This window comes from Vigna radiata, unplaced genomic scaffold (assembly GCF_000741045.1).
Source record: "Vigna radiata var. radiata cultivar VC1973A unplaced genomic scaffold, Vradiata_ver6 scaffold_170, whole genome shotgun sequence".
Taxonomy (NCBI): Eukaryota; Viridiplantae; Streptophyta; class Magnoliopsida; order Fabales; family Fabaceae; genus Vigna; species Vigna radiata.
The window spans coordinates 454,078-460,077 of record NW_014542552.1 but is presented as its reverse complement, the minus strand read 5'-3'; positions in this window follow the sequence as shown (position 1 = coordinate 460,077).

Below are 6,000 nucleotides of genomic sequence, written 5' to 3'. Positions count from 1 at the left end.
GAATGTTTATTTTCGGTACAATGAGTTTTCTGAATCAGACCACTGAAATTGTCACTAATGAAGTATACTTTTAGACGTGGCTGCGCCTCTTTTTATTATTCTTTAAATTCTTGTTCTTGATTGACCATTTAGCACTTTAGTGGCGACTTGGCAAGAGTCAAGTTGATTACTGAATGTTAACTTTTTTTTTTGTTTACCAGAAATCAAGAGCTAATTTCCCAACGTAAATCCATTTAAAATACTACCCGCGGATATCCACGGGTAAAACCCGTTACCCGCGGATATTAACTACCTGTAGAGAATGAGTAGCGGGTATTTTAATACCCGCTTCTAAACGGGTCGGGTACGGGTAGTATACTACCCGTATCGCAGATATCCGTTACCCGCAAAAAAAATAATTTATATATATTTTTAATTAAATTTAATTAAAAATAAAATAAAATTATATTTTATTCGATTAAAATTAATTAAAATAAAATTTTAATTTATATTTAATTTAATTTATATTATATCATATATATTTTTTGTAACTTTATTTAAATTTTATTTTAAAAAATATAAAATATTTTTTTTTCGGATATCCGCGGGTACCCGACGGATAGCGGATTGGATGGTAGGTACATTTTTATCCGATGGGTCGGGTTGTGGGTAAGCACTATCCGTGCCCGACCCGATGTCATCCCTATTCATAAACTTTACTTCTAAATCCATTCTCATCTATTCCAAATTCACTCAAATAAATAACAATTAATTCATTCTTAAATTCATCCATTCACTCTCTTTGGAAAGGCAAAAGACTATATTCTTAATTATTGACTATTCTTGTTCTTAATTCACCATTGACTGTATTTTCACTCTTAGATCAAACTACTTTTGTGTATATGTTCATAATAAAGAATTATTAAGTAAAAAGGTTAATGTCATATATATTTCTACTTTATAAACTAGTTTCTTGTATTGATTGATATTTTTTTTTCTAAATTACTTTTTTATTTTTTAATTTATCTACTATTTCTTATTATAGATTGGAAAGATTAGATAACAAATAAAATGTATTTATCGAATTTTAAATTGCTATTTACAATTGATAGATCCAATTATTAAATGTAGTCCAACTTTCTTATTTTGAAACAAGTGAGTTTTTAATTCACGTCACATTGAAAATAAATAGATTAAAATATGGAATTTTAGAAAAGTATATATATATATATATATATATATATATATATATATAATATTAATTATTAAAATTTTTGGGCTATTCAAACTTATTCTATTTTTTGAAGTAATTTCCTCCACCTCCACACAGTATTCTTTACCCTTCTTCATTTTTTTATTCTTTAATAATATTTTAACAGATATAAATATGTCTTGATTTTTAAAGGATGTCGACATCAGTCAAAGAATAAATGAATATTGATATTGATATGCATTTATTTAAGAAGGTTAAATATGTCTTTTGGTCCTCATATTTGTATCCAATTTTCAACTGGATCCTCATATTTTTTTTTGTCCCAATTGAGTCCAAATATTTGTTAAATTGAAGCAATTAAACCCTCTCCATTCATTTTGAACTAACACTGTCTAGTGATTAGGTGGATATAAACATTAATAGTCATTTATATTCATTCAATTACGTGGATATAAACATTAATAGTCATTTATATTCATTTATATTCATTCCTTCCTTCTTCCTTTCCTTCATTAATCTCGTTAAGGCCATGATTCTCACAACTATCGTCACCATCGCTCCTCGTCGCCGGAAGTAGTCGAGCTGCAGGAATCCAATCTAAAAAAAAGAAAAAAAAACAAAAACCCACTTAGAACCCTAACCCCCAAATTTCCGCCACCAATTATCAGGCAAAAAACCACGAAACGCACCCCAAACGCAAATCAAGCAGTGGCACCCACAACCAAGAAGAGGCGTCGCGCCTGAACCACCGAACCTAGCCTCGGCCTCCATGTGAGAACCAAGCCAGACCAAAGAGAATAAAAAAGGAAAATCAACACTCCCCAGATGTGAAAACAGTCGAAATCAGAAAACAGAGGAAGAAGAAGGGTTCCTTTTTAGACTCTTCAAGGTTCATCAGAAGACAACCCATGATTTTTGAAGCATTCTCGGGATCAAAAATTTTAATCTTGGAAAAACAAATCATTCGCTGGTCCAGACCATGCAATTGGATCAAACCATCAAGTTGGTTAGGTTCATTATCCAGGTTGGAATTTGCCCACTTAAATTGTTTTGATATAGGGATAATATGGATAATTGGGTGAGGTTTGTGAAACAAAATGGAATTTCGTGGTCAATATTTAAAAGATAGAGAACAATGCAAGAACATTAAAATAAAACCTGAGAATCAACAAATTAAAAACATGGATAGAGGGGATGGGGATGAAATTTGAGCAAAATAGAAAACAAATTAATTTGGTTAAATAGGGAAATGGGATAATTATGCAGCTCGTTAGGAGAAATAGAGAAAAATAGATATGGGTCTATGTCAGTTGTGTGAAGAAATAGGATTAAAAAGTAAAAAAAGAAATTATACAAAATTGGGAGATGGAGGGAATAAAAGTTGATATAACCTTTTGTTAAATAATTTAATCATAGAATAATTTAATCATAAAAGTTGGGTTAAATAACTATGCATATGTTAAATTTTAAAAATAATTAAATCAATTATTAAAATTGTAAACATCTAATAATTTAATCATAGAATTGATATAACCTTTTGTTTTATTGTGGTTGCAGTAGATTATATCATTGTAATAAATATATATATAGAAAATTATGTTAATACATAAACAATGTTTGCAGAATTATTAAATGTTATAGTTTTTGACTTTAAAGTTTGAACTTTAAACTATATTACTTAGTGTAAACTCTTAAGACAGTAAGATACTTGAACATATATTTTAATTTTCATATTATGTCATCATTAATCTATTTGGACTACCTTGCATTCACTGCGTACATCTGTATAATTACAAAGAAAAAACACATTTTATAATATTATACAACATAGCAAGGTTGGTAAAGTAGCGGCTCTGGCCCACCGTTTTCTATATTTATATATTATTATATAAATAAAAAAATCTTCTAACAAAATCTCTACGAAGACAAATGATATTAGAAATATCAGTGAAAATGAGACTTAAGTCATTTGCAATCAAACAAGTGATGATAACTCAACCTTTGTGATTGAAAATCTCATGAATAAGGTTATATGGGTAAAACCAAGTTACTCGTTAGTTTTGATAACACTAAATTGATTTTAATCAATTATGTCCATTTTTATGGTGTGCGTGAAAGTGTTAGACACTACATTATGAGAGGTTAAACTTTGTCATTAAAATTCTATGTGGTGAAAGAATTTTACTTTAAACAAAATTTTTAATGATCTTCATATCCCTTACGGGTAGTGTATGATTTACAACATACACTTGATGAAATCACCTATATAAATGTGTTAAATTGTTTTTTGTCGTATAAAAGCAGAACACTTAGTTTCCCCACTAATTTAGCAAAGGGATAACCAGAGTCTAATTCATATACTCCGCTAAAATTGTGTTTAAAGTGTTAAGTAAAGTCCTGTTGTTATTTACTAATTATTAATTACTAAACAAGGTGGGGAAATAAAAAAACAAACAATGAAATTTAAAAGGAAAAGGAAATCTAACGTATAAACTGTTTTAAAAGAAAGAAAGCAATTAAGCGACCCACAAAGTTACCAAAACTGAACTACTCTAAATGAACATAAACCTATACGGAAAGCTAGAGTGAACTGAAATAATGAATCTAACATGGAAAGTAAAAGAATGTTGCAGTGAATTAAAACCGAACATAGATAATATTAACACCATGGTTTCTGAATGCAATGAAAAAAAAAAAAAAAAGACGTTTTTCCAAAAGGTGAGAAAGAAAAAGAAAGAGAAAAAGAAACCTAAAGTAGATTATTTAAGCGTCAAAGCCATAATCGTTGAAGTGATAAGGGTCTGGAATTGGAAAATATTAGGAACTTGTTGGTCATTGTGTGAAAATGGGTATTGGCGAAAAATCGATGATTAAAAACTAAAGAGCCCCTATCTCCACCTCGAGCGAGCCACGGACATTGTCCTCATCACTTTTTGTTCCTTGTGCAAGACCTTAGGAGGAAGGAAAGAGTTTAAGGTTGCAACTTGTGTTTAAGTTTGTTTTGTGTAGGAAATTGGAAACCAAAGAATCTCATGTTCGATTTCATAAAAAAAAAAAAAAAAAACTAGTAATTTATTACAGCTATCATTTTTTATATCGATTCTTAATCCAACCCGTATATAAAATCTTACATTATTTATAAAATTGTTACATTAATGATATAACTTTAATTTTGATAAAACTTCTCTTAATTAGCCCTTCGTTCTTCTAAACAAACTCTCCATTTTTTTTTTTCACTAAATAGTAAAGTACCCTATTAATTCTATTATATCTCTACACTTTGTTATCGATGTTTACACCTTTCATTTTCCTACTTGCTTTCATTTTCGTAATATTATTTACTTTCTTAATATTATTTTCCACTTATAACAATATTATAATTATGATTTCATATTTATTTTTGTGAGTTTTTATTATTCAGAACTACTGTGAATGTGAGAGGGAGATTTTTCCGTGAATGAACTTCAAGACATAAGATTATATTTTATTTTTTCAATTTGTACGTTTTTTTAACTTTTTTTTTTACTTCACATTCAATAAACGTAAAATTTAGGACTAGTTACTATATTAAATATGACTTAATATTATCGTAATTTTAAAATCCATGTAATTTGAAATTTAGTTACTGGTGCAGCCAACCTACTGCAGAGTTCATTTTCCATAAGCAATCAAGGTACCCTCAAACTCATAGGAGCAAAACGAAGTTTCCACATGAGGAAGAATAAATGTGAAAAGAAAAAGATACAATTTTACTTTACAGTTTAGCAAGCTGGCAACAGAAGATGGTCAAAAACCAGTGATGGGAAATAAAAAGGTTCTTTTTTATGTGTTAGAAAACTTATTTTGGAACTGATAAAATCCTTTGATTCAAATATATATTTCTGTTTTCTAATGGAATAACTATAATGAAAAGACTTACAAAAGTTGGGTTTGGGCCATTTTATAAAATTTGGTTTAGAATTCTTTAATAATTTAAAGATAATTTCTAAAAACAAATAAGTTTAGCTTAATTAACTATTTTTTTAATATCGATTTAATTAATTAGGTATTGTAAAAAATAGCACAGCAATCATAAAAGAAGAGTAATGTCAACTTGAACGGTTTTGTTTTTTTACATGAATGTAGACATAGGATTAGGCTTCTCCATATTATTAAAATGCATTGAGATATAATAGTAATGACCATATACCAAAAATGAAAAAAGTGATTGTAATAAAATAACTATTAAATTCATAACTTATTTTCTAAATATTTGTGTTTTCTCCAATACTATTTTCTTTCTAATTTTCTTCTACTTTAGATTGATAAAAGTTAAATGATGAACATGTTTCAATGTTAAAAATGAGAGTATCTAATATTCTTTTTTTGCGTAACTTGTTTAACCTTAGAACTTGTTTACTGGATTCCTAGGTAAGACTCAGATTAAAACATTTTTTGTGTAATAATAATACTTTCTGAAAAGAAAGTTATAAAATAATATTTTTGAATATAATCGTAGAACTATCATATTTTTTTCTCTATTTTTAATATTTTTCTTTATTTCTCATTTTTTTTACAGAATAAAAAGTTTATACGATAATTTCTTGAACCATACAGTTTCTATGCACAAAGATAGAAACGCGTCGTGCAAGAACAAAGATTAATGAAATGAAATCGAATATACCAGATGTCAAAATAAAGGAAAAAGTAAATTTTTTTCATGGATTAGCTGTTAGTTTTTGTTAATGAAAAACTCTCAATCTCTCTTATCTTCTTTTCCAAAAAATTTTAAATTAATTTTATATTTTTCAAATATTATCGATTAACAT